Here is a 10,284-nt window from a genome sequence, read left to right as displayed (position 1 = left end):
CTAAGCCCCACTATTGAGCACTTCCCTAATTCCAGATACTCTTCTAAATACTCGGTGTATGTCATCTCATTCAACTCAACGGGAACGTTTGCAAATGAGGAAAATTAGACTCATCTAAAAGTAATTATAACCAGATTGTGTGTGTGTGTGTGTGTGTGTGTGTGTGTGTGTGTGTGTGTGTGTGTTTGTCACTAATAAAAGCTACTGACAGAAACAAACCTAAAGGAGGAAATGGAACTTGAACTTGGAGAGAGATTTCTATCTTCCGCTGTGAGGAAAGTATGGCCACAGAAGCATAAGGAAAAGGCTCCCTCCCAGGGCTGTAGACAGGAAGCAGGAAGCAGGGGCTGGCACCTTCAAACCCCTCCCCACTTGGTGACCTAACTCAGCCAGACCTCACCTGCTAAAGACCCCACAGCTGTCACAATAGGGTGCTGAAAGTTTGTGGGGAAGATTCAAGATTCAAATCTTACTAGTGAAAGGTTTGCCCAAGGTCATACAACAGAAAGTAACAAAGGAAGACAGACTATGAAACCTAGAAACAGGGTTTCTGAGACTGTGATGTTAGACAAAACAAACAAACAAATAAAAAGCAAAGTGAAACATAAACAGTTATGGAAAAAACAGTTGGCTATTTTTCAGATAACCGACTCTTCTACCAAGTCCAGAGTTGGGCATGATGGAAACTCGTCTAAAAGTGTTAAGTCTTCACAGTAAAATGGAAGTGGACTAAATGCATAATTAAAAACAGCAGATGTTAAAACTTTGAGATTAAAACCTATCCATAGCACAGATTCTCCCATGAACATTACAAGAGGTCCTAAGAGAACTGGAAAGAACAATGGAACACTGAAGGAAGGGACTTAGAAAGGGAGAGTGCGTTCCTGGAGCTCCCGACAAGGTCTTTGATGGAGTAGGTCTTTGTTCCCATTCTGGCAGATATCAGGGACTGTGTTCTGGGTTAAGGTCAGAATGGCGCTTCTACTGTGACATCTCAGCCATGTTAAGATCAGGGGCGGGTTACAGCATCGTTGCTGGCTCAATTTCTACTTTTGCCATAGTGTTGACGAAATGTGGGCTCACGTGCACATTCTGGGCTCAGTTGACTAACTTTTTTTCATCCACCTTTATGAGAATAATGAGATTAGATGATTTTCCTTATCCCCCTCCCATCAGATTTTAGTACTAATATTATATCACCCTTACCTGTCAACTAGGTGTCCTTTTAAAAAATTTTCTCCTTGTGAAATTCCACAAAACAATTATCATTATTCACTTATATCATTCCAAATATTTATCTCCTATCTTAGTATCTTTTTGTTTTTTTTTGTTATTATTTCTATGATTAAATTACCCTGACCAATATAAGTTAAGGGAGAAAAGAACTTAATTTGGCTCATGACTCTGGGTGACAATCCATCCAGACAGGGAAGCCATGATGACTGACAGGAGGTTGAGAGCCAGTGGCGTTACATTCACCGCCAGTTGCAGAGAGCAATGAATGTGTGCATGTTAGTAGTCAACCTCCTTTCTCCACTCTTATATAGCCCCTGATTTCCTGCCTAGGGAATGGTGCTTCCCACACACGGTGGATTTTCTTACCCCAACTAATGTAATCAAGATAATCCCCACAGAAAGGCTCAGAGATAATTTTAGATTTTCTCAGACCTCAGGTGAGGAGCAAGCTCTGTGGGCATTTAAAAATTCTCTGACAAATTATAATTTATGGAATTATGATGTACAAAGGGATATTGCCATTAAGTATTAATTAATATGTCCACCACCTCAGATACCTAGCGTTGATGTTCTGAAATACACAGTTGACTCCCCCCCATTTTGTATCCCCTGACAAACCTTCTTTCTCCTCTGCCCCCAGGGACTGCCACACTACTCTTAATTTGTGTAAGATTGGTTATTTTAGATAGTTTACATTCTACTTCCTAAATGAAAATACTGATTATTTATCTAATTTTATGTTTAATATCTTTTGTTAGAATTAATGTTTTTCTTTTTTCTATTATTTTCTTAAAATAAAAGCATTTATTATAGATTTTTTTTATTTTCTAAGAGTAAATTTTTCCTAAAACTGTTTTTTGAATATAGTACTTTTTATTCTTTGATCTTATATATTTTTTTCAGAAATCTCACTTTTTCCATTTACTAAGAAAGCAGATAACTATAATGTAAGTGTCCTATCTCAATGTGGTGGTTTGAATAGGAATGGCCCCTATAGACTCATAACTACAACTATAAGTGTCCTATCCCAATGTGGTGGTCTACAGACTCATGTGTTTGAATGCTTGACCCACAGAGAGCAGCAGTATTAGGAGGTATGGTCTTATTAGAGGAGGTGTGGCCTTGCTGGAGGAAGTGCATCACTGTGGGGGCAGACTTGAAAGCCACGTATGTTCAAGCTGTACCCAGTACAGAGTGCCTCCTTCTGCTGCCTGAATATCAACAATTCCCAGCTCCTTCTCCGGCACCATGTCTGCCTTTACTCTGCCATGGCCCTACACGATGATAATGGGCTAAACCTCTGAAACCGTAAGCCAGCCCTAATGAGATGCTTTCCGTTGTAAGAGTTGCCATGGTAATGTTGTCTCTTCACAGCAATAGAAACCCAAACAAAGGTACCCAACATAAAAATAACAAATGAAAACATGGATGGAGTATTCTTACATTTCCTTTCCCTTTCCTAGGGTGGGCTTCCTGTCTTTCTGTACAGTTTAGACTGAAGGTCACACAAGCACAAACTATTCTCCACCCCAAATATTGTGCAGCCTTTGATTGAGACATAGCTGGGAATACTGAGTTGCTTTAATCAAACAACTTTATGGTTATGCATCTTTCCCACACATTCCTAAAACTATTACTTTGGCTCCAGTTCCACTGAGTTGAGAGACTGTTCTCTTGTATTCAGTAGACTCTGAGGTCTCAACATAATGGTTCAAATTTAAACAAACTCCCATTATCCTTCCCTTTCATGTGGTGAGAGAATGTGTCATTTTTTACCCTTTCGGCCACCACTTCCTCTCCACATCCTTCATTGCATTTGTGGCTGTCATACTCTAAGTAGCAGACATTCTTCCATGGGGGTTGAGTCTCATCTCTTCAGCAACCATTTTCTAGAAATTATTTTTCTGACATCACCATCAAGACCTTTCCTAGCAGAGATTGGTGCAGTAAAAGACACCTGAACTTCTTCAAGGCCTGTGTGATATCCAACTCAGTGGATCCCAGATGCTGTAGTGCCTCCCAGGGCTTTAGTCCAAGTCTTTTTCAAAGCTTATGTAGGAGAATTTTCCAGAATTCATTTCAGGCATCAGGACATTTGCTACATCATTGTTCTCTCAGATTTGTGGTGGGTTTTTCTTTGCTTAGGTTCATTTTTTTTCTGATAGGAATGATGGAAGCTTTACATCCAATATTGATGTCATCACTGTAACTCAGTACTGAGGTGATTTTTCTAGATGCTGCTGCTTCTGTTTAGCTGTTTTAAGTAGATTTTGATAGGTAATGGGGGAAGACCACTGAAATTGCTCTGCTTTTCTTTGCTAAATTCTTGAAGTTTTGTTTTGTTGTTTTTCTCCATCTCTTTTATTCCTATTTAAATTATTTTTGCTGTGTGCCAATTCCAGAGATATTTTGTCAAATATATGCTTATTAATTTGCCTATAGCTCCTATGCACATGTGTCCCTTTTTAAAATATGCAAGTATCTCATAAAATTGCAATCTATTTTATTTTTTATTATTTGAGAATTTCATACATGTGTATAATGAGTTTTAACCAGGTCTACCCATTTACGCTTCCCTCCAATTCTTCTATCACTCCACCACTTTTTCCAATTTCATGTGCTTAGAAAAACATTGATTTTAACTAGTACTATCAGTATGATCATCTACAGGTACATGGGTAGCTTTACAGGGGCCACATACTTGAATAAAATTGATCTTCTGTCCCCAGCATCTACCAATTGCCAGTACCTCCTTGGGATGGGGTAGGAATTCATACTCTCTCCCATCTGTGTTGAGATTTTGGCTGACCTGTTCTCAGCCTGCTGTGAGTCCACACTGGAGTGGCACTTGTCATACCTGGCAATACTCTTTTGCCACAGGTGCCCACTACTCCCAGCCATTACAGTTTCCTCCCACCCTTTGTGATACTCCACGAGCCTTTCAAGGAGATGGGGTGTAACCAATCTATTTACATCTTAGAACTCAAGAGTCTTGTTACTCTTTGCACTTGATCAATTTTGGGTCTCTGTGCTAATCACAACCAATTAACTATAAGAAAAGCCTCTCTGGTGAGAATTGGGAGATGTATTCACCAATGGATAAAAAGATACGAACCTAGGGGGCAATTTGTAACTATGTGTATTTATCATAAGAGTAGTATTAAGTTTTTCCTTAGGGCCTATGGCCCAGGAAGTCATAAATTTTGTTTTTTGTCCTTTTGATGATTCCAGCCATGAGTTCCATCTTATGGAACAGACCTTATATCAAATTATAAGTTAATGTTTGCTTCCACATTTGTGCCACTATTACACTAGTGGGTATATGTTGCTAGTCTAGTCATTATTTTAGACCACAGGGTGCACAGTTGAGTCAAACTCTTGATAACCTCTCTCTTCTAGTAGAGTACATATTATTTTCTAGCACTCTGAGAGCCATCTAGTAGGAATGAAAATTTCAGTTTGACACCAGCTCGAATTTTCCATATCCTAGGACTTAAGTATGTGATACCTTTAGCAAAAGGGTCTTACCATCAAACTCAGGAGAGTAGCTAAGAGCAATAGGAAAGGCCTATAGTATTTTTGGGAGAGGGGTATCTTTGGGATCCTACTAACCAACAATTCAAAAGACTCATACCTGGCCTGACCTGGTGGTATCTCAGGAAAGCATTATTTTACCACTATAAAGCACCTCCATGTATCTCTCTCTCTCTCTCTCTCTCTCTCTCTCTCTATATATATATATATATATATATATATATATATATATGGCAGGAAGTAATTTTAGCGTTTTCCACTGGAAGTGAGTGCATTCCTCTAAGATTTCCACTGTATGTATGTATGTATATATATGAGTGTGTGTGTATACACATACACATATTTTAGTTGATGTCCATATGGCATTTTATAAGGTTGTCAGTCATCCTTCTGCCACTCCCTCCTCTAGTCTGCCCTTCTATCCTCAACCCTATTTAAACTTTCTTGTTCTAGAATGTGACGGCGATCTGGCTGCAACATCTGTTGTCCCATTGATCTCTATGGTTGATTCTGTTGATACGGATGACTGGGGTATTCTCCACTTCCTCCCTTTCTGCACCATGTGAATCCCTGCTAAAGTTGCAAACTTGGTTAAATAGGATGACCTTCCTTGGTGGAGGAGGACCGGTCTTCCATCACTAGAACCTCTAAACAAACTCTCAGGTTCTTATATTTTTGATATTAAAGATTATGAGTCAGTTTTTATTTTAATGAAACCTCCATGGACCCGAACTTTATTGGGTGTGATATCCTTAGACAATTCATCACTTTCTTTATGTGTTTAATAAATGTGGCTTTTCATAAGTTAGATTTTAATAAATATGGAGCTTAACTACAGCTATAGCAATACACTTCCCAACTTGCTCACTTTTTTCTTCCTTTTCTTGTCTTGAATTAAGCAATTATACCTTTTCACATATGCAGAAATCTTCTCATGGGAATAATATTGCAACTTACTTTGCCAATAAAATTTCTGTTGCAGCACTATGGCAGGAAGTAATTTTAGCGTTTTCCACTGGAAGTGAGTGCATTCCTCTAAGGTTTCCACTGCATACATTGAATATACACACATAAGAAATCTACTGAAACTGAATGGGAACTAGGATGCTGGAAGATACTTTCTGGAAGATACACTATGTTCATAACATTGTCTTCCTTTAAGCCATCTCTTTCATGGAGGGGAAAATATAGGACTAGGAAAAGGTGACAGTGAAGATAGGTCATTAAAAGACACATTCTTTCCCCATCGTTTTTAGTTTTCTAATGCTCAACTACAAAACTAAGGAGTAATGGAGTATCATAGCTAAGGGAGTAATGGTTGTATCATAATAACTTAACTGATACAGTGCAGCTCCCAGCATAGACTCAAGTCTTTCTACAGCTTTGCCAAATGACCCTGGACCTTCTAGACATGGATAGCCTATGAAAATGAAAGCTGAAATAATGCCAGTTGCTTCTGAGAACACTGTAGGGAAGATATGTTGATCCTTATATAACCAGGGGAAACTCATTCAGTTCAATTCTGGGATACAGTTGGTAATCTAAAACCAATTGTGCTATCAACATTATTGCACTGTATGTAGTAAGGGGCCACTTGTTCATTCCCAGTTACCCAGATCATGAAATAATCACTCAGAAACTATATTATTTGCAATACTGTTTAGTCAATAGCTTAAGCATATTGCTAGGTAGCACTTATGTCATTGGTTAACCCATTTCCATTATTTTATATTTTACCATGGGATTCATGGCCTATCAGCAAGATTCCAGCTGGCAGCTCACATCTTTCTCCTCTGCTGGCTTCATGGCATCTCTCTGACTCCACATTTTTTCTCCCAGCATTCAGTTTAGTTTTTCTGCCGAGAGCTCTACTCTGCTAAGTCACTGGCCAAAATAGATTCTTTATTCATTAACCAATAAAAGCAATACATATACAGAAGGACTTCCCACACCAACTGTACATATGACACCCATCGTTAATCAATTTGTGTGCAATTCTACCTCTCAATAGAACATTCTAGAAGCTGCTTCCAGTCAAGTAGAGTCAACATGTAAGATATCATTATTCTGCAGCCTATGCCCTAAATGGTTGCTCAGTACCTACAGTGTGTTAAAGCTGAAATACCTAAGAGGATTTGTCAGGCCCTGTGGTGCCCCCCAGTTGTTTAGTGATGGATGCCCTGACATCATCCTTGAGGACACGAGACTAATAAGAACACCTCGAGAAACTTCAAGGCATAACTTCTATGAAACATTCTTGACTTGTTTTAATTACTCTTAGTTTTAATTACAACTGGTTCATTATTGAGATAGAACACTAAATTTTTTTTTACACGAGTGACACTTGGGAAAGGTGGATGAAGAAGGCATTTAAGCGGTTTTGAGAAGGACTTCTGAAAACACTCCGTGTCCCTTCTCTGACTTGCTCTAACTTGTGATATTGAGGACAGTCAAGTTTACCTCACATCAGGACTTAAGAACACCTTGCTAGAAAAAAAAAAAACACTTCTAGGTTCTTGGTAAAGGATGCATAGATTTTCATCTGCAATTGATGCATAATATTTGCATAGACCTATGACATACATTATTATAATTTAATATGCACAGTAATGATCAAGTTGAGTAGTCAGGCTTTCCAGCTTCTCAAACAGAAATCATTTCTTTGAATTAAGCATCTTAAATTCTCTTCTAGTCATTTGGAAACATAGTAAATTCTGCAGACTGTATCATGCACTATTTCTTATATCCAAAATAGAGAGTGTTTGGAAGAATGCATTTTTTCTCACTTTTCCTGCTACATATAAAACAAATATTCAATGTCAAGACTCCAAAATAGGGGAAGAAAGTTAGTAGTATTTGTGCATATCTATTTTAAATCCAAATTGTATTTGCCCCAAAGTTCCATTTTTTATAGTCATTTCCTGCTCTGGAGCCCATTTTGCCTACTGACTAAAGTTTTCTGAGGCCTAGAAGTTTCTTTCTTACCAAACCTATTCAAACTCTAAAACCATAAAAGCAAAATTAGGACATTATTTTTAAAACAGATTTGATTTTTTAAAAAAAAAAAATTCCATGAGAAACAAAGATAAATTTTTGTTTGGAATGAGGCTTGGAAACTCGAACTAGAACAAAAGAAATGCCCAGCTTCATCAGTCTCCAGTCTTCTCTGCAATGTCAGAAAAATGTCTTTTGTTGTCTCTTTGTTCTCCTCTTTTGTTGAATATTGCCCGGTGTTCTTTCTCTGCCTGTACATCTTCATCCATCCTGCCATAAAAAATAGAATGATGTTTTAGGAATTTGTTGAAACAGAATTACATCATCGGTAGCCAGCTAACAGCAATGAGCCTTATTATTGGCTCCGACATGTTTCATATTAGCTTCCGCTCCGTGTCTGCATTGCTGCTGCTGATAATTCCGTGGGGGAGAATGAACAGGCCGTCCCTCTCTATGATGCTGCTACATTTTAGCATGACTCGCTTGCCTGCAGAGGGCGAGACTTTAGGAGCTGTGTTTTCTGACATCGGTCACCTGCTCACATTCTCCAGTGGAACAGCCTCTCTTCAGTGCGCGCTTTGTTCTAGAACGTTGGTCAGGACTTCCTCTGTCCCTCTTTGCATGGTGAGAAAGAACTGCCTGCTGCCTCATCTTTCTGGGAATCCTGAACGTTCTAGATGGGCAGTGTTGTCCTCACCTGTGTCGAGACAGAAACTGTTTCGTCTTAAAGGAAGGAAACGGGGCCGATGTGCCTTTTCTACGGAAACAATGTGAGACAATGAAGGAACAGAATGGGTAACTCCCCGCTGGAACTGAAGAGTGGAGACTGCGAGCCCGTGTGTCATCAGTGAAGGGGTGGGGGAAGAGACTCCCACAAGGTTCTTTCTTATTTTAGTTTTGGTTTGGTTTGGTTTGGTTTTTCCTCATAAAAAAACAGGGAGGAATGGAAGGCTCTTTTGGGCAATGTTTCCAAGAGAGTCTCCAAAGTCCTGAAACACAGATCCTAGAAGAAGAACTGCCCATCTCTTTCCAAAGGCACAGCCATAGTGACCCTTAAAGCTTCTATCCCCCCCCCACACCAAAAAAAGGCATTTCGCATGCTCAGCTGGTTAAATGACTATTCATCTCATGTCTCGTGGTCTGTAGTTATTGTTCCAAAATCAGGGACGCGTGCAGGTACAGACCAGGTTCAAAGCCAGGAGGAGGAACATGAACCTGCCATATCTGCTTGATCTCTTTTGAGCAAGCGAAGAAAGAGCGATGAGCACGCCCTCATTGCATTCCTCGCATCTTGGATCAACAAAGGAGCCGTGCCAAATGTCAGATTAAATATTCCACAGCTGAAGTGTTTGCACAACTTTCCAGTGGCTACCATTTAAAGCAAGAAAAACAGTGATGGGCCTTAAAAAGAATTACCCTTCCTTTGACATGCTCACGGTGTTCTGCCAGCAATTGCTCCAACTTGGAAGGCCAGGCCATGCATGTCTTATCCACCGACCATGGGCGCCAGCTGGCGAATGCAGCCTCGGGTATCCATTCCCTATAGGGGCATGAAGCCCTAGTGTGTGCCCCACAGGCCGCAGCTGCGCTGCTGCCTTGTTACACCTGTGACTGTGCTGGCTGAGGAGCTGTTCATTACAAGGAGAAATTCCCTGATTCTTGAAGTCTCTTGTCATGTTTCCACAATGAGTTTGCACTCTGTGCTGCGTGTGTTTTCAGTTTGGGTTGGCTCTGTGGGACCGCTGGGGAAACTCTAGAGACAGATCTTTTATTGAAACAAAATAATAAGTCTGAACAAATCAGTCATATTATCGTTGGCTCTGGCAGGAACAATATTCTTTTCATCTTTATATTTCTACAGGATTGCTTAAGAGACGATGCCCTACCCCCTCCGACCCTGCCAGGTTATGTGAAGAACAAGAAAGAACAGAAGGTACAGAACTACTCCGAGAAATCAAGGTTTTCATGTATCCCCCATTACCTTTCCCCATAATCTAAGGAAGAACTTTTTTCTCCTCTGCTTCTCCTACAAGGAAACAGACGTACCGAGCATCATTCTCCTGGGCACAGTAGCATGGCTCACAGCAGTAGCTGTGAATTCTGACATGTGTATTGTGCTCTCGGTGATCTAGAGCAAGTCGCTTCCTCTCTCTGCTCCCGTTTCCTCCCCCTGAAAAATAGAAATCGTAAGAGAAATCCTTTGCCGATTCTCACACAGAATCGTGAGGATGTAAAATGATCGCAGGAGCAGAGGGTGAGCCCGTCCAGCCACCAGACAGACCACAGACATGTGTGGCTCCTTCCTTAGCAGCTGCTGCTGTCGTCTCTGGAAGGCATTCTCTTTCTCTGTGTTCTCTATGGCAAGGTGGAAGGCAACCGGGGTCTTGGAAGAGAAGTTGTGTATCCTTTCTGAAATGTACTTCTCCAAAATAAGAGAGGTGGCTCAGTTGTTAAGAGTACTTACTCCAGTTGCCAAGGACCAGCTTCTGTTCTCATTACCTACAGAAGATGGCTGGAACC

This window comes from Microtus oregoni, unplaced genomic scaffold (genome assembly GCF_018167655.1).
Source record: "Microtus oregoni isolate MIOR12 unplaced genomic scaffold, Mior012 000014F_ref0000157, whole genome shotgun sequence".
In the NCBI taxonomy this organism is placed as follows: Eukaryota; Metazoa; Chordata; class Mammalia; order Rodentia; family Cricetidae; genus Microtus; species Microtus oregoni.
This window is presented reverse-complemented; position numbering follows the sequence as displayed.